Below are 24,914 nucleotides of genomic sequence, written 5' to 3' on the forward strand. Positions count from 1 at the left end.
GGTGAACAGAGGACCCAGGTATGGTGGCAGACCATATGTCACATTGTATCTGGTGACAATGCACCAAAAGATACTGCAGCTACAGTACATTCAGCCGTGCTTATCTGCTACATGAGCGCACATTACTTTCCATGGGCCGGGATCACTTTGGACAGTATCATTAAATGCCACGTCATTACCTGTTATGGAGTAGTGCTTTTGCTTGAAGTGCCTCCTGGGATACATGCAACAGTGGTGGAGGAAGAATGATGGGCAAAGATGGAACCAGCATTAAATTTTCAATGGAAGCACTATTGACTTTGACTTTTCAGGAGCCTTATCTGCTAGATGGTGTTTGTCACAGAACCCGTAAAAGCGGTGGATGTTCGTCAGTTGAAAGTTGCAGTCAGCTGAACGATGTGGACAGGTGAAGGCTCCAGAGGGATCAGCCAGACTAGCATTGAGCTGGAGGGGGTAAATTGAAGGTTTATTTATCCAATTCACTGTCAAGGTCAGGCTTGCTGGAGAGCTGTCCTGTGTGCTTACAAAATGCCAAAAAATCCTGGCAAATTGTCTGAAAGGAGCCTCAGAATGACTGACCTTTGGGCGCTCCGTATCAACATGCCAACGTCTTTTAACACGATCCTTAGAGCGCATTAAGTGGTTTGTAAAATCTGGCTTTTAATGTCAAAAAAAAAAAAAAAGAAAGAAAAAGAAAAAGAAAAGGAAGGAAGGGGGAAAAGAAAGAAGGGTAGGTGGGTGGAAAGGAGGGAGAAAGGAAAGCAGTAGGAACTTTTTGCTTTGTTTTGTTTTCGGCAGGAGGAGAGGGGAAATAACAGTGGATGTAGTGGTGGAGGAAAAAAGATTCACAGAAAATTGATTGAACAGTGGGTTTTGCAAAATATCCCCTATAGAATTTTAGGTTATATAACTAGCATGTTTCCCCTTCTCCACTTTCTGGGTTAAGGAAACATTCTGCTTTAAGTCTATTAGAGAGGCTTCCCTTCTGTATTAAGTGACTAACATACTACTAATAAAATTAATAGCAAGCAAAATCAACAAGAAAATGTATATTAATGTACTATGCAACATTCCCTTTTGGGCCTCACACAGGTAGAAATGCAAATATCTTATGCAAATGTCCCATATAGGTAGAAATGGACCATTTATCTTTTTGTGTGTGACAAGCACTTTGAGAAATTTGTTTCTGGTATTTGCCCCCTTGATTTTTATTGTATGATACTTGTGAATTCTCTCTTGAATAATGGTGATGATGAGCGTCTCCAAGTAAAACCTCTTTTCTGCAATAAAATGCAAAAAAAGAGTTCTAGTCCAGAGGTTTTCCAGGGTGTCAGGCAGGGCACTCCCAGACTTCCCTGAAAATGCTGAGGATTGGCCCATGGACCTCCTGCATGCAAAGCAAATGTTCCACTACTCAGTTATGACCCTTCAGCCAGCACTGGCTAGTCTAATGAGTTATCATACTTTCTGCATTCAGGTAAGTCTTCCCACATCAACTTTATTTTATCTATCTGGTTCTTTTAAAACCCTCACTCATGGCTCACAATTCTATGTTGTCATGGAGCTGCCAGCAAAAAGCCAACATCTGATATTTTGGGCAGTAAGTAGAGAGAACTAGGGATGTGATGGTCCACAAATATGTGGGGTTTTTGTTTTGTTTTTAAGACCAGGAAAATGGTTTTTCTTATTTGGGAGAAGTTTCTCCTCCCAGCTTTTTCATTAAAAAAAGATGGAAATCTGAGGAAACACTATAAAAATGCAACTCAGGTGTATGTTCTTAGGAAGTATTTTCTCTTTCAATTTCCTTAAAAAATAATGTTGGGATCTATGGTGTGTACACAGCTGTAGTCCTTTTTGACAATTATATTGAGCAAAGCCATATATCTACTAATCCAAAGGTTCAATTGACCTTGTCTGATTTGAGCTGCAGAAATCTTAAGGGGCCTGCTTTATGGGGGGCAAATAAATGTGTCTTCAGACTTTTGTAAATAAAGTGTGAGTGAAATAATAATAATAATAATAATAATAATAATAATAATAATAATAATAATAATACTGGGGTGGAACTCCTGGACCTAAAAGTTAGTAACTTGCTCCCCTGAGACCCTGAGAATGAACCCCAAACCTGGGGAATGATCACACCTCAGTGGTAGAGCACAGATGTGTAGAAAGTGTTAGATTCAATCCCTGATATCTGCCAGTCATTGGAGACTGAGCTAGATGTACCATGGAATAGGAGAGCTTCCTTTGGGCTTATGAGCCTTAGGTCAAAATCCTTGCCATCCGATGCTAGAACCTAACATGCCATGATAAAGAATTTATCAAAAAGGCAGCAGGACATGGAAGGGCTGTCAAATGGAAGAGGGAGCAAGCTTTTTTCTTATGCTCTGGAGGACAGAACCCAAACCAGTGGATTCAAATGACAATAAAGGAGATTCTGACGATACCTTAGGAGGAACTTTCTGATGGTAAGAGCTGTTCAACTGTGGAATGGTGGTGCACACCCCTTCACTGGAGGTTTTCCAACAGATGTTGTATGGCCATCTGCCAGGGATTCTTTAGTTGTTATTTTTGCATTCAAGGTGGCTTGACTAGATGTCCCTTGGAGTACCTGCCAATCCCACATCTCTATGATTCTATAGGATACAATGGAAGGGAAAGATGAAGTCAAGCTTGGTGTGGCGATTCGCATTCTTAGTGTGAAAATGGAACCATGATTTATCCTTTTGATGGCCTCTGTTAATTGTGAAGTTGCAGCATCACAAGACCTGGCAAAATGCAGAGAGCTGCTGTGTCTCACCGCCACCCATTAAAAAAAAATTGCCATGGTCCTCTGTTTTTTTCATGCTGCTCAGTGAGGGATTAATGGTAGAGAAGAGGATGCTCTTCCCCTCTTTTGAGACTCCCCAGAAGGCTTCTGTGTTCTGTGAAGCAGCCAGAAGCGTTGTGTGACCTGCTGCCCCAGCCATTTCATCTTGGGGCCCTGAAAATGATTTTGAGCATCTTGGCGTGGAATGATGATTGAGTGTGTCCCCTGCTTCCTTTGCTTGAGAGTCTGCTGAGGCTTCAATAACATATGATGTAAGCACAATAGCTTTTAGGACATAAGAGGCAGCGGTAAAAGAGGCCGTCAGAAACTTGCTGAGGTATCTCTCCTAATAACGCGCTATAAAATTAATCAGTGGTTGTGCGGCTCAAGTTCTTGATGGGGAGTCAGCCTCCTTACTGATCAATTCTGCATGGTGAGCACAGTCAGTTTAAAGAACCACATGGTTCATAGGGATAGATGGATCTGTCAATTCAGGTTTCTCCTGGTTTCCCATTTTTCCAGACGCTAGTTCTACACATTTCTGCATCAGTTTGCTTTAAATAACAATTAAAAAAGCCCTCATGAAAATTCATTAGTGTTTCCATGCATACTTCTCTCAATATACACATTTTTGCAAGAGGCTTTGTCTAATATAATTCTTTTTGTGTGTTATCTCTGTTGGCCTATGCATTTTTTGTCACAACTCCTCCCAATACACACATTCCTGCACACAATATTGGTTTGGAGATCCACCTCACAAAATTCAGAAACTTGCAAATTTCAAAGGATGGCTGTGTTTCAGTTTTCATTATGTTTCAGAAAGTGCAAATTAGGTGGGATCACAATAAAATCTGAACTGAACTAATACTTTCTCTCATCCCTAGTTCTTTCTTTGTTAAAACAAAAAAAAGTGGGGGGATTCTGCATTCCAAAAATGTTGTTGATGCTGCTATGATCAACAGCATTAAGAGTGTATTAATGCTGCAATATTGGCTTCATTTCTTCTCCCCAGGGAGTGATAGCTGCTTGTGGGATCACCTGAAGATCTGGAGAAGGTAGAAGTGGTGGAGCATCTGCTTTGCCTGCAGAAGGTCACAGGTTCAATTCTTGGCATCTCCAGGTAGAGCTGGGAGATAGCCCTGAAACCCTGGAAAGGCACTGCAAGACAAAACTGAATCAGATGAACCAATGGTCTGACTCAGTATAAGGAAACTTCTCGGGATCCATTATCTTGCTGTTCCTATCATTACAGACCCATTGGATGCAAACAACATGCTGAGCTTCACCCGTGGAAACATCTTGAAGACCCAAGCAGACTCAGTCATCAGGAAGCTTCCCATACATGGAAGGTAAGAGAAAAATGATTCAGGAATAGGACAAGGAAGGATCCTTAAGACATCAGTTCTATTTTGGGAGAAATATCAGGGTATATAAAACTGAGGAGAATGTTTGAAGGAGCTGCCTTTTGAAAGTATCCCTGTCCCTTTCTCATCAGAAGAACCCAAGAAGAGCCTGTTGGATCAGGCCAGTGGCCCATCTAGTCCAGCATCCTTGACCTCAGAGTCACCAACCAGATGCCTGTGGGAAACCCACAAGCACAACTGGAGCACAAGAGCAACTCTCCCCTCCCTCCTGCTGTTTCCAGCAACTGGTATTCAGAAGCATTGCTGCCTCCAACTGTGGAGGCAGAGCAGAGCCGTCGTGGCTGGTAGCCATTGAGAGCCCTCTTCTCTGTGAATTTATTGTCTTTTAAAGCCACCCAGCTTGGTGGCTCTCATGGCCTCCTGTGGAAGCAAGTTCCATAGTTTAACTCTGCACTGCATGAAGAAGTACAGTGGTACCTTGGGTTAATAACTTAATTCGTTCTGGAGGTCCATTCTTAACCTGAAACGGTTCTTAACCTGAAGCACCACTTTAGTTAATGGGGCCTCCAGCTGCTGCCGTGCTGCCGGAGCCCGATTTCTGTTCTCATCCTGAAGCAAAGTTCTTAACCCGAGGTACTATTTCTGGGTTAGCAGTGTCTGTAACCTGAAGCATATGTAACCTGAGGTACCACTGTACTTTCATTCATCTGCTTGAATCTTCCAACATTCAACTTTATCAATTGTCCACAAGTTCTAGAGTTATGAAAGAGGAAGAAAAGCTTCTCTCTCTTCATTTTCTCCATACCATGCATATTTTTTTGAACTGCTATTGTGTCACCTCTTGCTTACCTTTCCTCTAGGCTTAAAAGTCCTAAATGCCACAGCCTTTCTTCTAAAGGGAATCCCTTGATCATTTTACTTGCGCTCTTCGGAACCTTTTCCAACTCTACAATATCCAAAGAGGCAGAAGACACCTATCTAGACATTCAAGGGAAAGCGTGTGCTAGGTCATGGTGGCTCCCAGATTGCATGGAAGGTATTACAATTGATCATTTGATTATGTTTAGGGCTTAGCAGGGTTATTAGTGATGAAGCATTAATGGTAGAACATTAACCTAATGTGTTAAAGCAGAATGAATGAATGAATGAATCCAAAACATTTAAACTCCAAAGTCAGGTTTTGTACCTAGAATATTGCTGTTTTCTTTTTGCTCTCTGCCTGTGTGTGTATTTTAGAGGAAAAGCTTAACAAAAATTGTGAACGAAATTATTTCCAATACATCCTGGCCAAAGAATTTAGGAAAGGTTATTGTTGTGTCCTACCCATTTATGTGGTGGGTACCAGGTGCACCTCTTTGGGGAGAGAATTCTGCAGCTTAGGGGTCACCACAGAGAGTGCCCTCTCCTGACCAGCCCTTGAACCTCTGAGGGCACTGAGCTACCAAGAGGCACTGTTGCTCTCAACACCCGAGAAGATCCATAGGAAAGGAGGTGTTATTACAAATATTTGGGGCCTAAACAATCACTAGTTTCTCTACTCATCTTGCACTTTCCTTAGCATATGGAGTGTATGTTGCTGACTTCTTTGGCAGGGAAAAATATATTCTTAATAGATGCATTTTGCAATTCACTAATGACTATAATGGGGTCTATGGAGTTCAACCGAAGGAGAAATTTAGAGGATATTCCCTTTGCTTCCATCTCTGTGGAATGCCAGTCCCTTTAGCAAAGGGGGTCTGCTATGGTTCTCCAGTCAAGAGGTGTCAGCTAGTCCTCTGAAGTTTATCTTTCCATGAAATGAAAGCTTTCAAACAGCATAAACAATATCTTGCAGCTAGTTTTCAGAACTCACGTTAATGACACCACCGTCCTTCCTTCCTTATGTGATTGATTCCCCATCCTCCAATATGTAAAAGTGTCTTTGAGATGTCTTGTTGTTTTGAGCATCTTGGAGCCATTTTGCAGGATCAATATGTATTGTTTAAGATGTGGGGTTCTTGGAGATGAGGGTACCACATGCAAATCGGTTCCTCTTTCCTTTCCTGTCATAAGAACATGAGAAGAGCCTGCTGGATCAGGCCAAAGGCGCTCATCTGGTCCAGCATCCTGTTCTCACAGTGGCTAAACAGATGCCTATGAGAAACCCACAAGCAGGACCAGAGTGCAATAACTCTCTCTCTCTCCTCCTGCAGTTTCCAGCAAGCATTGTTGCCTCTGACTGTGGAAATAGACCATAGTCATTGTGGCTAGAAGCCATAGATAGCCCTCTCCTCCATGCATTTGTCTAATGCTCTTTTAAAGCCGTCAAGGTTGGTGACCGTTACTGCCTCCTGCAGGAGCGAATTCCCTAGTTTAACTTTGTGCTGCATCTGTTGTTAGTCTTCCAAAATCCAGCTTCATTGGATGTCCACGAGTTCTAGTGGAAGGGGTGAGGGAGAAAAACTTGGAAGATTAGAACTTGGTTTTGCAAGCATCACCTACCAGATTACACCACTTGCTGATCATCAGTTAATTTTGGTTCCAGAGATGAAATGTCACAATCACGTGCATTATTGCACGGCATGAAAAAGGGGCGAGGGAGAAGGAAGTTGGAGGAATGGGCCTTTAAAGAGAAGTATCTGGAGGCAATTCTATTTATTTGACCCTCTGTTTTCCCCTCCCTATCTGGTACTGGCTTATTATTATCAACCTGACATCTCCTTCCTTTGAAAGGTTGTCCGTCACACTTTGGATCAGTTCTCTCCCTGGTTACGTTTTCTAATCAGTTCACATGATTGAGCTTACATCAAGTGATGCTTTACTTAATTCCTTTCCGCTTGTGCGGTGCGATTCTTGGAGGGACTCTCGTCAAAATTTTGGAGGGTCTTGTCAGTTTGAAAAGAACATGACCTTTAAATTGTATCAGTATGTTTGCTGGTGCATAAGGCAAAGGAAAAGGTTTGTACTGATGGAAAACCACTCTTAAAAAATGAAAAGTAATTCTCTCGGAGGCAACATGCATGGAAACTTCCATTTGTTTGTGTTTAACTGGTTAAATAAGTTGAGAAGAGGGAGACGGTCTTGGGACCTGCTAAAGGAAATCAAAAATATTGTATCTCCTTGTATAATATCTTTATTTTACTTGCTGCCATGATTTCTTTGCAGGCTAATAAGATCTAGTATCATGCTAGGGTAGAATTAAGATGTCTTTGTTATGCAAGTGTTTAGGAATCAACCCCTCTTCCCTGGAAATTGTAGCTCTGCGAGGGGAAATAGGGGGTCTCCAAATGACTCCCAAAACCCTTAACAAAGCACAATTCATGGGATACTTGGGGGGGGGAGAAGTCATGACTATTTTCAGTCTTATAACAGTGCTTTAACGTACAGTGCAGAGCGGCTTAGTCACCTCACAAGAACATTTTGGAAAGATATGTATTCATATACGTTAAGTTATGTAGAGGTTTTATTTAGCGAAGAGGTCTACAGATTTTGTTAAGTAAAGCAAGAAAGCAAACAAAGCTACATGCCTGGGGTTAAGATTGTGTTAGAATTAACTCATGGCTTTAAGATGCAATGATGTCCACTGGCTCCTTTGAAAGGAGATGGTACACATTCATGGAGCAATAGTCTATCTACGTTTTCAGCCATGATGGCTAAATAGAGCCTCTGTATCCAGAGGCAATAGACCTTTGGGTACCAGAAGCTACTAGAAAATCAATTGGAGAAGATCCATAGGAGGCCCTATTCTGCACCAGATCAGAACATATCAAGCTCAGGTGGAACTCCACAGGGGATCTCCAGGGTTTCAGATATGAGTGAACGAACCCAGTACCATTTGTATTCAGACCACTGAGCAGCGAATCTTTTCCCTACATGCCTTCACTTTCAGAGGTTGAGTGGGTGGCGAATGGGAATGGCATCCTATCTTATGGAGGTGCCTGGCTATGATATTCTTCAAAGTAAAAATATTGTTCTATATTCCCCAGATTTTTCATTGACAATTTGCTTTCTTTCCAATTTGATTTCATGTTTTGATCTTTGTTTCGGCTGATCTGATTGTCGTCAGCCACCTTGAAGGCTTGTCAGCCAGGAGGGAGGATGAATTCAAAAGACAGATAGATAAAATAAATAAAGTTGATGTGGGGAGACTTCCCTGAAGGTACAAACTTTGAAAACTGCATTAGACTAGTCAGCGCTGGCTGAAGGGTCATAGCTCAGTGGTGGAACAACTGCTTTGCATGCAGGAGGTCCATGGTCCAATCCCCATAATTTTTAGAAAGTTCTGGGAGTGCCCTGTTTGATAATACTGAGCTCAGTGGATCAATGGTCAGAAGTGTTTTAAGAGAGCCTTTCAGTTTGAGGTTTGTGGGTCACTTGAGAAAGATAATAGAATTGTAGAGTTGGAAGAGACCACAAGGCAGAGCTGGCCTGCCCATGGGCTGGGTGAGGTGGCCACCTCAAGTGACCCCCGCCACAAGGGATGGTGCCCCATTCCTCCGCCAAGCTTAGCCATTGGTCTCCCCATCCTTTAGGGGCAGAGATGGCCTGGTGGCAAAGCTCTATGGAATGCCTCCCCTCCTGCTGAGTTGGCAAGAGAGAAGGAGTCACACCACCCAGATTTGCTGCTGGCTGGCTGGCTGGGATTTCTTCCTCTTTTAGGTGGTGTGATGGAACTTTGCACTGGAATCTCCTGAAGGGAGGAGTTGATACAAAGCCCTACTGTCCAGCGGAAGGGCAGGAAAGGATCTCCTCACTGCCTGGCAGAGGAGTCTCCTTATGAAGTTTGGGCCCTTCTGCAGGAGCAGCAGTGGGCTGTTTTGCCTCCAGGTGCTGAAACACCTCAGGTCATCGCTCCCCAAAGGGACATCTAGCTTAACACAGACTAGTCAATACAGGAATCATAGCTAAAGAATCCCTGATTACCATCTGACCTCTGTTTAGAAACCGCCAATGAAAAAGTGTCCACTACCTTCTGAAGGAGTCTGTTCCAAGGCTGAACAGCTACCACCACAAATTTCTTCCTAATGCTTAGTTGGAATATCCTTTACTGTTGTCGGAATGCATTGGTTTAGGTCCTCCCTTCTGGAGCAGCCGAAAACAAGCTTGCTCTATCTTCCATGGGACAGCTATTCAGCTATGTGAAGATGGTTAACCTATCACCGCTCAGTATTCTCTTCTCCATGTTAAACAGCCCAATTCCCTCAACAGTTTCTCACAAAGCTTGGTTTCTATAGCCTTGATAATCTTGGTTGACCTTGTTTCTGAGTAAGCCTCCTCTCACCCACATCCATACTCCCCATTCACTCGTCTTTTCCTTCTAGGACCTGACTGTACTGGAGCCTAGTGCAAAGGGAGTGGCGACTGTTGCTACTTTTCCTTGCTATCGTCACAGCTTACTCACGGGGAAGGCAGGTGAGCAGAGAGGGGCAGTCAGGAGAACGAGCAAAGGCAGGGTCAGGGCCCCTTCAATGGAACATTAGCTAGGTGGGGCTGGCAGGTGCCTGACAATGCCAACTTCTGGTGCCGGCCCTAACATTGGGAGCTAGGAGGATTTTTGTCATACCAAAGCACATGGGTCTTACTCAGGTAATATCTCTTGCTTCACCGAGCCTCTTGGCTCCAGGAGGATTGGGACCCATCCTGGATGGCACTTCTGCTATGCATTTGTAAGTTAGTGATTGATTAAATATACCGATAGTCATAAATCTCACATTATAATAAATCACAGAAACAGACTTTTGGAAGATTAGCTTTACTTTTCATAAAATGCTAATGTTGGTTTTGTTTTTTGTTTTTTTGCTTCACCATATTGTCTTTCTCTTTAAAAATTACAGCTTTACTACAGAAAGCTAATTTTATAATACAGTATTAACTCAATATTACATAAATTACATTTGTCAGATTGCATTGTTATGGATGTACAAAGCACCAAATTTACAACCAGAAGCTCTCCAAAGACATGTATTTATAATTTCCTACAATGAGCCATATGCCACGATATAGTCTTAAGGAATTACACGTGTTAATGGGAGGCACAAATCCTGCTGTTTTCTTCTAGATACAAATGGAAACCATATATTTCAGGTCTTTTCTCCCAATTACATTGGCCACAATTACAGGCACCAAAACTGTAAGACGGTGAAAATATTTCAATACCTGCAGCTTTTAAATAAAAAAGCAACAACAGTCATACGCTGCCAGTGAACATGTATTTTATACCGGCCTCGCTTGTAGCTGCTGCTGATGCCTTATCCACATTGAATAATTCCCATACAAAAATCACCCAAAACACACTTCTTGGACAATGCAAAGATTGGATCTAAGCTATGCACTAGACTAGATTGTATGCTTTCTGAAAGGTCACAATACAGAGCATAGTGGTTAAAACGTAGGACCTGGGATACAAGTGTTTGAATCCTTGTCAGCCATGAAGCTCACTGGGAGACCTTGCACCAGTCACTGTCTCTGAGGCCTAACCTACCTCACAGGGTTGTCGTGGGGATTAAATGAGGAGAGGTGGGACCATCTGTGCCACCTTGAGCTACTTGGAGAAAAAGGTGGGATACAAATGCAATAAAATAAAAGTAGTCATTTAAGCATTGGTTTAAACACATTTAAATACTTACATGCAGAGAAAAATAGATACCAAATATACATTCAGAGAAAATGCATCTTTAAATATTTCATGTATTTAAACACATAGTTTCAGAGAAAGCACACGAACTTTTTCAGAGAAACTTCACATTTAAATGCATATTATTTAAATATGTTTTTACAAAGGGCTCTTAAAAAAACCAAAGAAAACAGAAGATGAATGCAAAATAGAAAAGAACAGAAGAGACAGCTTTACTCATCCTACCTCCACAGCCTATTATAACTATGAGTGTTGAAAAGCAAGAGTAAACGAATCCAATCTGGCATAATGTTTACTAGCCTTTGCGAAGCTGGAGCCCTCCAGATGTTTGGGCTACCCTCCCCTCAGATGGGCTGCCTGGGGAAGATGGGAGTTGTAGCCACAGATGGGAGAGAAATTTGATTTAGTTTGCACTTGCGCCTAGCCAGCACTTTCCACAGCAATTTTCAAACTGAAATACGCCTATCTTTCAAAATCTGCACTTCTCCGAATTTTGCAATGCAGTTCTCTGACCAGGTAATGCGTAAAAAAATAAAAATAAAAAAATGCAAATACTGGGGTAAAAGTGTGCCTACAGAAATGCATAGATGAGTGAAAGTTACATGCAAAGATGCAGTGTGCTTGGGGAAACTGCTTTACAAAAATGTGCATGTTAGGCAAAATTGCATGAAGAAGAATGTATAGACTAGGAGAAATTTGTAACAGAACCATGGGTAGATTTCCATGGATTTTTAAAATTTGTTTGCTTATTTTTTGCAAAAGGATGTGGGAATGTGGTGTACTTAAGATGGGAAGAATGAGAAATGGGGGAAATCTGAAATGGACCGATTCACCCATCCCAAGTTGTGGTCCTGAACATCTGGGGGGCACCAGCTTGTTGAAGGCTGATGTCTATGGACAGCAGCAGCAACACAAGAAGAGCGAATCTCATCCCCAAATGAGCTGTTCCGTGGCAGCTGGTACCATTTTTTCTTTTCTTTTTAACACTAAGTATCTCCCACTTGCAAGGTATAAGCAAGTCTCTCTCTCTCTCTCTCTCTCTCTCTCTCTCTCTCTCTCTCTCTCTCTGTGTGTGTGTGTGTGTCTGTAATGTAACCAGCTTATCCATGTCATTCAGACAAAGAGGAGAGGGGGAATGTTGCCTGCTTTGGTGGAAGAGGGGGGAAAAGAAAGGGAGAAGGTGGGCTCTTGTGTGATTGTGCAACATCTATAGGTTTTTAAACACACACTGTCTAATCAGCCCCTGACAGATCCATTGTAAATCAAAGGTCTGGTAAGTGGGGATGCCAGAAATGTTTGATCTCACTCCAAGCCTTGAAACAACTTGCTTATTTTTTTTCCTTCTTCTTTCTGCAGCATGGCTCCTCACTAAAATAAAACATTGAGAGATGAATGTTCTGACAGGTCACTGTGTGTCAAGCTGTCACTCTGTAATGGTTACATATTTCAGCTGGATGGAGGTGCCTAGCGGTTGGGGGTGGGTGGGTGGGAGGAAGCCAGAGAGAGAACAGAGGAGCGAGGGGAGAAGAGACAAAGAATAAGAGATCTCGGCTCTTTCCTCCTGGCTGATCTTCATTTAAACCAAACACTTGTCATGTTCGGGGGGGGGGGCGCTGGTAGTATTGGGGGTGGAGCGAGCGGCGGAGGGGCCCCCGGTTTTATAAATTTTTAATGATATTGGGCACAACCGGTGCTTTGAAATTTGCTGCACTTTAATTTTTTCTTCGTTAGCAAAGGCTCGCTTAATGCATCGAAGTGCTAAGAGCGTGTCCTAGGGATGCCACGATAATTGTGTTGTTAATAATATTGTGGCACTAGTAATGTTCGCCTGGTAATCAAGCCGCACGGGTTTTTTTTTTAATATATTCAGTTATTACACCGCGTCTCGTACAAATCATGTCAATTACAATTGCCAGTCGATGACAGTTAAAATAATTGTGTGCGTTTTCTAGAGTTTTCCATTGGCTTGGCTAATCAAGCTAAAAAGAGGGGGGGGGGGAGGGAAAAAAGAATCCAGCGCATTATTATTATTATTATTTTGGTTCAGGCCTCTCTCTGCTTCTAAATCATTTGTCCATCTACTTCAAAAGTCAGAGCAGTAAGTATTGTAATAATAAATACACAGAAGCTTTTGCACTGAAGTGCTAGGTATGTAGGTGAATGAAGAGGAAACAGGAATATAGTCTTGGGAATAGAATGTGAGTGTGTGTGTGTATGTTTGATATTTTAAAATACATAAATCCAGGAGTTTATATTTTTAGTATACATGTAGCTATCCTTCTGTGTACACTGAGGGTACTTTCAATATAATTCTCAGGAATGGCGCATCCATAGAGGAAGTTATATGCTATTGTGGCTCAACATCTGTTCTAGAAAACACTCTACATTCTTGTTCAGGGATGGGGAACTTTTGGCAATCCAGATGCCTTCTGACTGTCACCAGCCCTAGCGGTAGTCCGACAACATCTAGAAAGCCAGGCATTTGTTTGCTTGTTTATTTTATTTTTATTGCATTTATTTCCCACCATTTTCTCCAAGGAGCTCAGGGTGGCATAACATGGTTCTCGCTCTCCTCACTTAATTCCCACAAAGCAACCCTGTGAGGTAGGTTAGGCTGAGAGGCAGTGACAGGCCCTAAGGTCACATCCTGCAAGCCTCAGGGCTGAGTGAAGATTTGAACCCTGGCCTCTCCCAGGTTCTAGTCTGACACACTAACCTCTACACTACTCTGGCATTCTACATCCCTATTCTAAAATATTGGAACAAAGAAGAGATCTTAATCGCTAATATTAACATCTGGAAATAGAAGCCTTCTTCAAAATTAAGAAAGGTGTGTGTGTGTGTGTAAAATATTAGATTTACTCAAAATAAGGATGGTGTCCAGCTTCCGGAAAACGTTTGAAAACCGGAACACTTACTTCCGGGTTTTCGGCCCTCAGGAGCCGATTTGCTCGTCAGCTAAGCCGCTTGAGAACCAAGGTTCCAGTATATTATTATTTTTTTATAGCCCCCATTTCCTCCAAGGAGTTCAAGGTGGCATGTATATGTCTCCCCTCCCTTGTTTTATCCTCACAACAACCCTGTGAGGTAGGTTGGGCTGAGAGGCAGCGATTGGCCCCAGGTCACCCAGTGAGTTTCATGGCTGAGTGGAGATTTGAACCCTAGTCTCCCAAGTCCTCGTCCGACACTCTAACCATTACACCACACTGGGTCTCATAGAACTATGAAAACTAAGAGGTGGAGAGGAATAGAGGAAGGTGTCATTTGCCTTTATGAAAGTGCACATTTAATATGGTCCTTTTCCTGCTTCTCGGAGGGGAGCAAACATGTCAACACAGCTGTAAAAAAATGGGGCTGGCAGGGAGGCGTATCGGCAGCACATGAGCAAATGCTAAGTCAAGCCCAGTGGTAGGAAACCAGGAGGAATAACAAGTGTGGAAACCTCGTAATTACTTTCGGCAGAATAATGAGTAGGCATGGATGCATCTGAGAAATAACAAGTCATCTGGCAGGAGTATTTGAGGAATGACAAGTAAGCATGGCTGTTATTTGTGAAATAAGTAAGCTGGATGATCTTATTTGTAGAATAACAAGCAACCTTTCTCTTCCAAAGGTATTTCCTCCAGTTAAAAGCATGCAGATGGAATTCTGTGGCTGCAAGTTGGCTACAGGTCAGGGAAAGCAAAATATGGGCGCCTAAGAGGAGCCCTGCTGGATCAGGCCAAAGGCCCATCTACTCCAGTATCCTGTTCTCACAGTGGTCAGCCAGATGCCCCAATGAGAAGCCCACAAGCACATGAGTGGGACAGGATTCCCCCCCCCCTTGTGATTCCCAGCAACTGGGTATACTGGTTGCGTGGTGAGTTCCCACCTCCCCCCATTGGAAATAAAACACACAACACAGTATTTTAGGTTAATGGGCGAAAATTGGCCACAACTTTATTGGTTACAGGTAATGAGCGGTATTGGCTTAGGCATTGGTCCTACCATCTAACTGGCTTCAGCCTGATTGCTTGAAGTCCGGGAAGGGTTAACCACCAGTAGGGGGAGTCCTGCGATGCACATCAACTAGGATCTCCCCCAGGGTCACCGCTCGGGGGCATGCCTTGGGCCTTCACCTCCATAGGCTTCAGACACGCCCCCCGGAATCCTTTACCGGACAACCCTTCGAACTGGGGGAGGTGATGGCGCTTCCTCCCTCCCACTCATTTACATAACAATACCCTTACCAATGCCTAACCGCCAATACCAAGGAAGTTGTGACGAGTTGCTACAAGGTAGGCGAAAAACCAAATGGCGGAGCCAGTTTGCCAAGTGGAAAAAATTCCTACCAGGCCCCTTAACGGTGACCAGCCAAGGTCCATAGCAATGTCAGAGAGCCAGACCTAAAGGGCGGGAGGGTGGGAAACCAGAGCAGCTGAGGCGCAGAAAGAGGGAGATCCTTGGCCACACCGGCCCTAAATAGCGTAGGCCACGCCTCCCAAGGCCAGCCGATTGCTGGCAAGGGGGATGACACGGCTGAGGATTCCCTTAGTCTCGCGGGGGCTGGGAGCCAGCCCCCACGCACGTGGGGAGGGCGTGAAGCCCGCAACCCCACCTCCTCTTGAGCTCGGAAGTGGCTTTCTAAAAATGGTGGTGGAACATAATCACGAGGGTGTCACTAATCTTTTAAAGCCACCCAAGTTGGTGGATCTTGCAAAACTGTACTGTGTAAAGAGTTCAAAGTATTCAGGGCTTAGTTATAACCTGAAGTTGTTCCAATTAAGCTGTGGTTCAAGTAACAGAAGTCTGGTAACTTTGAATACCCTGTCCAGAATCAGTTTTTATGGGCTCAGATCAGGACTGGCTCAAGATTTATCATTTATTTGTTGAATTTCCATTCTACCTTTTTCTCCAAGGAGCTGAAGGTGGTGTACATGGCCCTCCTCCTCCTCCTCCTCCTCCTCATTCAATCCTCATGACAACCTTGTAAGAGGCTGAGAGGCAATGACTGGCTCACCCAGTGAACTTCATGGTCAAGTTCATGGCTACCATATGTCCAGATTTTCCCAAATATTACCATGATTTCAAAGGTAGAATTGACATCTGGGGGAAATTTCTGAAAGGTGGCATTTTGTCCTGGATCTTAGAAAAAAACAATTGAAAAATTGAGCTATTTTGGCTCAACAACTTTCGGGGTGTCCTGGTTTTTACGGCAACCCTAGTCAAGTAGGGATTTGAACCCTGGTCTCCCAGGTCCTAATCTGACACTCTAACCACTACACCACACTGGCAATTTGAGGCAGAGCCAAAAATAATCCATGCTCCCTGTTCAAGGTGCATAGCCATAGTACCTCAAGTTCATTAAATTATTTTGGCATCTGAGGCAGAAAAGTACAACCACATAATGCACCCATAATAAATCAAATAACCAATCATTTTCTGGCCTTTCCTGACACCCAAAATCAGTTGCCTAAAACAGCTGCCTCCCTCTGCCTAATGGTAGGGCTAGCTCTGGCTAGATTGAATGCAATGATGAACTTTGCCTGGGTCATTCATCTATGTTTATGGGACAAGAAAGCTTGTTTTTCTTCCCTTGCTTTTCTCTCCCATGTCCATGGAGCATCACGTCATTGTGTGGGTGTAAAATTTTAATCTGGATTATGCATGTAAAATCCAAAGAATCTAGGCTTAGAATGTGTGGTCAGATAGGCAGTGTTTCCTATTCCAGTTCAGAGGTGGTGAGAAAACAACAAGAGCAATAAAGGTTTGGTGTAGGATTTGGTCCAGATCAGTTTGACTCCTTGACAAAATGAAGTGTGTGTGTGTGTGTGTGTGTGTGTGTGTGTGTGTGAATGCAATAAGCTTTCACTAAATGCAGCTTGAACAACTCATATCTCAAAATGTAGAGTTTATTCCTCAACTTTGCCTGGAGGTAAAACTGGAGAGAACAGATTTTTCTCTCTCTCTCTCACTTGCGTTTTGAGCCTGTGAGTCCTGACCATTCAGAATGAATGGCTTTAGAACCATACCCAGACAGAAAAATCAATGCTTCATATCAGGAGGCTTCAGGGGTTAGAATCCCATGCTCATGTCAACAAGGCTATTGGTTTTCTTAATACTCCAAAGTTAGCATTTCCATGCTGCAGGAATCCACCATGGTGACTTGTGTGGTCAAAGTTGAGCAAACGAATTTTCCCTTGACTAGGGTGGCCAAATGTTTTAATGCTTGCCTCTGGAATGAAATATGTATGTGTATACGTTTTCCAGAGGGGGAAAACTATTCATAACATTACAAAGGGGCATTTTCACTGCTGCAAAAATGAGCTAAGAAGTGGTGACTATAAAGATGAGCTGAAACTGGCAAATAACACCTGGCAACATGACCAGATGATATGTAGATTGCCTATGAAGTACCCTCCAGAGGTTGTTTGACTGATGCCAACCCCAGACAGTATTAGGGAAGAGCTTTGGCTCAGTGGTAGAGCACATGGTTTCCACAACACAATGGGTCTCAGGTTCCAAAATGCCCCAAAGAGCTATTCCAGAGCAGGTAGCCATGTTCTGTTTTGGAGGACTTTGAGAGGTCTGATCCATGTTTGAGAAGTTTGACAGGAAAAGACTTGCTTGCTTATGCTGCAGTGCTCACCAGGTTGAGACAACACCATGGATAAATGAACTGGGCAATCAAAATGCAGAGTTGCCTATAATCATTGCATCCTCCCAGAAGAGCAACTATCCTGAATTTTTAGAGTCAAGATGTCTTCATTTTCAAGCCTGATGGGGAACTTCTGAAACTCTGAGGTCCAGCCTCCAGCATCTCCAGGCAGACCTGGGAAAGACTGTTCAAAATTCTGGAGAGCCACTGGTCATTACTGTAAACAATACTGAGTTAGAAAACCAAAGGTCTGACCTGGTATAAAGTCACTTCTTATATTCCTTTCATTGGATAACTACTGCTTGCCCAACTGTTTTAATACCTATCTAAAGCAGTTCTCTTTTCAGTTATAAATAAAATGGGTCTTATAACAATTAGTTGCTGCTCTTACAGGTTTGATGCTTTGTTACGATGTCTGAGACATTGATCAACCTGCAAATTGCATGAGGTTGACCCAGTAGGCTTTTACAAGTGTTTTATGATTATGTTATTGCTCATCATGTCCTGAGCTCATGCTCAGAAAATGTCATGGTTGCAGTTTTGACTCCCCACTTCCCAATCTCCTGTTTGAGTTGCGTGGAATCTTTTAAGGTGGAGAATGGATATCACAAAGCAAAGCACATAAAGAGATATATTTGGCATTTTTCAGTACTTGAGTTGGTTTGAAACAATTCACCTGAATTGCCTAAGTAATACACATGATTATTTTTGCCATCCTCTGCTCCCTCTGTTAGATTTTGAAATGTAAGCTTCCATGGGCACAGGGTGGACTCCTCATTTGTTATATACTCTGTAAAGCAGCAACTATATTAAAATGAGAATGCCATCCGTCCCCCCTTTGCAACTGGCTACACGTACAAAGCTAACAGATGCTAAAAGATGCTTGCTAAATTTCTGTTTGATCAGGCTGCTGTTTTGTTTTTTAAAAAGGAAGGAACCAGAAGCTGGATCAGTAAACAAGATGGCCGCCTAATTTGTTTGTGTACCCAGGCGCTAAAAGGGCTGGGATGTTGAGGCCTTTACGGTTTCGGTTCAGTCTGCATAAAATCTAATTAGTTCAGTATCTTCTCGTGTTGTGGAAGGAAGAGGAGGGGCAGAAAATGAGAGAGAAAGAAGGGTAGGCCCAGTCCTCTAGTTGCCGTGCTCTGCTCATATCATTATGTTCCTCAGACGGCCGTGCAACATTTGAATGTGGCATCAAGCAACGTGGCGGCCTTTGGTGACCTGCTTAATTTGACTTCCTCCCCTCCCCGTTTCAAGTTATGCTCCCGGCAGTTCTTATTTTCTCCTTGAATTCCCTCCTTCCCTCACGCCGGGCTGTCTTCGGTGACACAGTGCTAACGCCAAGCGCGCTGGGGGCCACCGTGAGCATTGCTCACCCGGAGCAATCGGATGAAAAGGCAGTGCAGATGTAATTTGTTTTCAATGGCTGTTTCAAAAGAATAATTGTGGTGACATTGCAGGATCAATAGTATGGATTTTTGTTTTCAAGTACACTGTATGTGCGGTGCTAAGGGGAGGCAGGAAATATAGCACTGCAGCTGGAATACAATAAAAATGGATTGGGGTCTGTGGGCATTGTCGGCTGGTAGCCATCACGGGGCTGGGACATCATTGGTGGGATTAGAGAGCTTGTCCTCTGGGTTGGCATTTCACGGCGAGTGCGTAAGCTCCTGCTACTCCTTCCTTTCTCCCGGTCTCCTTTAGGGACCTGCTCACGGAACTTGTACAATCCGAAGTGTCTTTGCGACGCTGCAAATCCTTTGGAGGTTTGCACCACTAACAAGTGGCAAAAGGTAAGGAAACAGGGATTAAGGTACATTGGCGATGTCATGTAATTGGGCACGTCGCTGATGTAAAATGAAAAGCGCCAGCGTCGGAGGGGAGAAAGAGAGAGATCCATGCACGAGGGTGATCTTTTCCATGCAGCCTCTGTTTGTGCGTCTCCCTAGGCCACCAGGCTAGATTAAAACAAAAAACAAAAAAGCCCTCTTTCAGGAACCTGAGCAGAGGCAGAGGCAGAGGCGCACACACACACACACACACACACACACACACAGAGAGAGAGAGAGAGAGAGAGAGAGAGAGAGAGAGAGAGAGATACACAAACACCCCTCCAGAGAGCTCCTGGCTGATAGAGCCTCCTTGCAACAATATGGCGAGTGTCATTTAAAATACCCAGAGAAATATGATGCAGTGATCAAGGACTTCCTGCTTTAGGAGTTTCATGTAGCAGATTAACTAGATTAAAAGGAAAAGGAAAAGAAATGTTGTTCCCAAGGTGAAAATTATATTAACAAAGAATTAGTAATAAAGCCAAATAAATGTAATGAGATGTGAAAGACAGAGCATAGCCAGGTTCCCCCCTCCCCACTCATCTTTTGTAATTAGGATGTGAAAGGCATGGAAATTCAGATGAAACACCTCCGTTCTTATCAATTCAGATATTGCAATTGGGAACCTATTGCTTTTGGCTCAGCAGGTGATTCCCTGCAAACCTAGCGCAAAAGGGGGTTTAGTTCTGTAAACAAACAAACAAACAAACAAACAAACAAACAAAAAACCAGAACAGCTTCCCACACCCTCCTACATGTTGTGTCCCAAAACTGGGACACGTGTCTTCCCGGCTGTGCTCCTACATGAGTCATGTGCCCCGTAAGAGATCATGGAGCCCAAAAGATGTGCTCCAGCAGTTGGGCAGGCGATTGGCAGCTTCTGCCAGCGATGGGACAAATGGGAGGTGGATTTTGCGATGCGTGCACTATTTTTGGCAATCCCCCCTTTAAAAAGCTCAACATCTCCTCCCCCCATTTTCTTAAATTTGAGTCTCCCCAAATACATGGGGGAGTCTTATAGATGGAAAAGTATGGTACTTTTTTTGGGGGGGGAGGGGAGGACAAAATCACATGAGATCATGAAACCCAAAATGGCCACTGTTCTTTCACACAAAAACAGGATTTACTGGTTTTTCCAGGACATCTTGCCGGATATGACTTCCTACTGGATGGCTACTAGTTACCATGTCTATGTTCTGCCTCCATGGTTTCAGGCAGCAATGCTTCTGAATATCTGGAAGCTACAGGAGGAAAGAGTGCTCTTGTGCTCAGGTCCTGCTTGCATCTTTCTCACCTGGGCATCTGCTCAGCCACTGTGAGAACAAGATGCTGGATCAGGTGGGCAATTTTCTTTCCGCTTTCTGCTCCTAATTCTACACAGAGGCTACATTAACTGCTCAGAGTCTTGTGTTTTTGGGTATGGCCAACCCACGTGTAAGGACACAAGATGTCTATGCTCCGCCTCCATGATGAGCTCACTGTGTGTGACCTTAGGTAAGTCATGACTCTTGGCATAACCTACCCCACAGGGTTGTTGTGGGTTTAAATGAGGAGGGGGAGAACCATGTATTCCACCTTGAGCTTCCTGGAGGAAAATGTGGGATATAAATGCAGTTAATAAACAATATACAAATAAATGAATGGGTTGCCTATCAACCAGGGTTTGCAAATCACCTTTGGACCCTGTTTTCAAAGACTAGTGGAACTAGGTTACTCTGGGCAGCACCAGCCATTGTTAGCATCATGCTAAACCTCCATAATTAAAGGTTTATTCATGCTGGGAATTCATATGTGCACTTAAGCAAGGCTCTCACTTTTGAGAAAACCATGGCAAGCCAGGAAGCTAGCATTGAATCTTGCACCATGGGGGGTGTTTAGAATTGTTTACTTGCATGACTTTCTGGCAAATAAATTGACCGTTATGGGGAGTTATAGCGCATTCGCATAATAGCCAAACACCGAGCTAGCACTCTGTATTTGTCAAACTTGCACCATAATAGGTGATCTTAAGGTGAATCTTCTGCACCAAGTTTCTCTTATTAAAATCCCATAGTGGCCGTCAACTCAAGTTGTCCTGCAGTCCATTAAACGAAGAACTTGATGGATCAAACCTACGCACTGCGTACCACAGCAGAAAACATCCTTTTATTATTAGAGTTTATGCCCAGACATTATTCTTGGAGGCCCATCATTTTTTATGAAAACTTTTATTAACATTCCAAAAATAAAATAAAATAAAAATGACCTCTCAGCCCTTTTTTGTGTAGTGTTTCCATCCTTCCCGAGGGCAGTAACCTATTTAAATCTTCTTTTTATCTTTACCAACACAATAAAGCAAGCTGTCTGAGGGACAAAGATTTGTAGATCTTATTAGAGATACTTTTTTTTAAAAAAAAAATGTGCTCAAGCACAGGGCACAAAAATGACAGGTTGTAATCTTGGCATGCAAAGTTTTTCTGACAAGGGTATTTTTTTTTAATAAGAGAACAGATTGTTTAATTTAATCGGTGTGCTTTTAGATGCCTAGGTGCTCTGACAAGTACCGTCATGTGCAGCGTTATGATCCTAAAGGCAAAGCTGGAAATGCTGGAAGCCCCAAAATTGATAACATTGGGAATATCAGATTTATGGGCATTTGTGTTGGATGGAAAGAAAGCTAAGTTGGCTTTTATTGGATACCCCTGACGAAAAAGAGTGCTGTTTATAACTGATTAAAGTCAACATTTGTCCTGCAAATGAGATATTTTTTCCCACTGTAGTTAATAGCTTTGGTGGTACCAGATGGGATATATATATATATATATATATATATATATATATATATATATATGCTGCATCCAGTGGTCCAAGTGTCCCAGGGATTTTCTCTTTAAATTGCCTTTTTATTCTTCGAGATAATGGGCAGCCTGTGCATTGCTAAATCAGCCCTGTTCTGTTAGGAATGTTGCCGTCAGGGGCACTCACCATTTGTCAGAGGAAATGCAGAACATCTCTACAGGAGTCTGTTTAAGAGGACATCATTTCTCGATAAGCTCTTGCTAAGGTCAACATGAAGCTCTGCTCCTTCTCTGTTCCCCTGTTGCTTCTGCCACTTGGGAAACTTCTGATTTATTAGGATTACACAAGTCATGTCCTCCGCCTGACTGAATCTGCAATGTGAAAATTTCCTTCCTTCCTTTTTTCTATATTTTTAAAAAACCACAACATCCATGCATGCACACACACACACACACACACACACACACACAAGCAAAACACAAGTGTGAATGTAAGCAGAGGGAGTGTGTGTATTGCGGGTCAGAAAAATGAGTGAGGCGGTCCTCCGATATGGTTCACTATGAAGCTGCTGATAATTTTAGCACCAAACGTTCTACTCTCATATTGTTGTCTGCCCTGAAAAATAATAATACCCTAGTCTTGAAATGACATAATAACTTGTCAAGAAGATCTAAATTTTGGTATTGGGGGATTCCAGAGGAGAAGCATCATTAGCCTGTCACTGGGAGAGCATCTTGTGGTGCCCTAAAGGCTGATTCATCAGGGGTGGCATGAGACTCCACACATGCAGTCCACTTCATCAGGATCGCCACTTGCCTTGGAGACTTGGTATATAGAAATGTCACAAAACGCTGCAGTGCTCTCTCCTTCCTAGGAGGAAGGGTGTTGTTTCTGGTCCAAGGTTCTTGCCGGCAATTCACGCCCTCCTCCAGCATCATATAAGCTGCAAAGAGCTCTGATTGGGGTCTGTGTGTGTGTGTGTGTGTGTGCCACTTCCATCTGCATTCTTTCTAGAAAAGGTGTGAATTAAAAGAATTGGGTGGGAGTTGGGAGTATCTGCTTCATTTACATAGGGATGAAGATGAGGCGAATAAAGCAGGTTTTGAGGTGGGATTCATTTCTTTAACAACTCTTAACGTCCTGACTTTCCTCCAAGAAGCTGAAGGTGGCTTTACATATCTCCCTGCTTCCTCCATTCTATCTTCAATAGTCCTATGAGGCAGTGGGTCACCTAGTGGGATTCATGGCTAAACAGGGAGCTGAACCTGGGTCTCTCTGGAGATCAGTGGCGCCAACTATAGGGGGTGGAAGGGGCTTGGGCCCCCTCAATATCTGTGGGTGGGGGGCTGAGCCCCCCAATATTGAGGGGGCCACCAGCCCCCACCGCCACGGGGGCAGGGGCAAGACGCACTGAGGGCTCTAAGGAACCCTCTGCGTGGGCAGCTGCAGAAGGGCCTGCTAGCCTCCTTCTTCCCCACTGTGCCAATTGCCTCCTGCTCCTCAGCCCCAGCAGTGTGCTCATATATGAAGACAGCGGTGGCATTGCGGGCCTGCTGCTCTAATCGCCCCTGAGCCACCCCGAGGAGAAGGATGAGGATGAGGACAGTCCAGGCCAAGGCAGAGGTGGAGGTGGAAGTGGCAGGCTGGGCAGCAGTGAGAGCACCATCAGCAGGCTCTCCTTGTCAGGCAGCGTGGTGCCCTGGAACTGCGCAAGCACTCATCAGGCGGGAGATGGTGGGGGTATGCATCCTGCCCCTGCCTGGCATGTGCCAGTGTGCCACATTATGTCACATGATGCATCATGTGATGCACCCCCTCAGTGTTAGGGGCAAGTCAGTGCCCCTGCTGGAGATTGATGGAATTGGCTCATGGAGATGGGTGGAATTGGCTGCATCAACTGAAGTATATTGTCCAGATCAAGGGAAGTAAGAGTATTGCTGTGTTCTGCCTTGGTCAGACCACACCTGGAGTCCTGTGCCCAATTCTGGGTGCTTCTGTTTAAGAAGAATATCGACAAGCTGGAAGGTGCACAGAGGAGGTGACCAAGATGATGAAGTGACTGGAAACCAAGCCTTATGAGGAGCGGTTGAGGGAGTTGGGTACGTTTAGCCTGGAAAAGGAGACATAGAGGCAATGTGTTAGTCATCTTCAAATATCTAATGGACTGCAAGCTTTTTTTCTGTTGCTCCAAAGGACAGGACCCAAACCAATGGATTCAAATGATGAAAAGGGAGATGCAAACTAAACATTAGGAAGATCTTTCTGACAGTAAGAACAGTGGAACAGACTCCCTTGGAAGGTGGTGGACTCTCCTTCATTGGAGGTTTTTAAGCAGAGATTGGATGGCCATCTCTCAGGGATGCTTTCCTTGTGATTCCTGTATTGCAGGCGTTTGGACTAGACCTTGGGGTCCCTTCCAATGCTACAACTCTACAGTTCTGTGCCTTCTTCTGAACTTCAGGCGTTTATATTAAGAATAAAAATAAATCCTACAGAGGTGGGCTCTTGGGAACCTTGGAAAGCATTGATCCCATCCCAATTCTCTCATCACAGATGCCCATTGAACTATAGACATTCTAGCAGCAAATGCTGAATGTTACGCATGGCAAAAGAGAATGGGTGGAGTCCATGAAAGCTTAAGAAGAGATGATGACTTGGATCCCCAAGCAGAAACGGAAGAACACTTCTTGCCTTTCCTGCTATAAGGAAGTAGATAACCTGGAAGAAGTTGCATTAACTTTCAACAAAGGTCTTGACACATCTGCGCTAATTATGGAAGTGTGTTGGAAAGATAATGGCAAATGAAAAATGTCAACTGTTTCCCCCTTTGTACCAAAACAAGCATCTGTCTTCATTATGTGGAATGGAAACAACTGAG

The sequence above is a fragment of the Podarcis liolepis genome (assembly GCF_965112155.1).
Source record: "Podarcis liolepis genome assembly, chromosome: 7".
NCBI classification, from domain to species: Eukaryota; Metazoa; Chordata; class Lepidosauria; order Squamata; family Lacertidae; genus Podarcis; species Podarcis liolepis.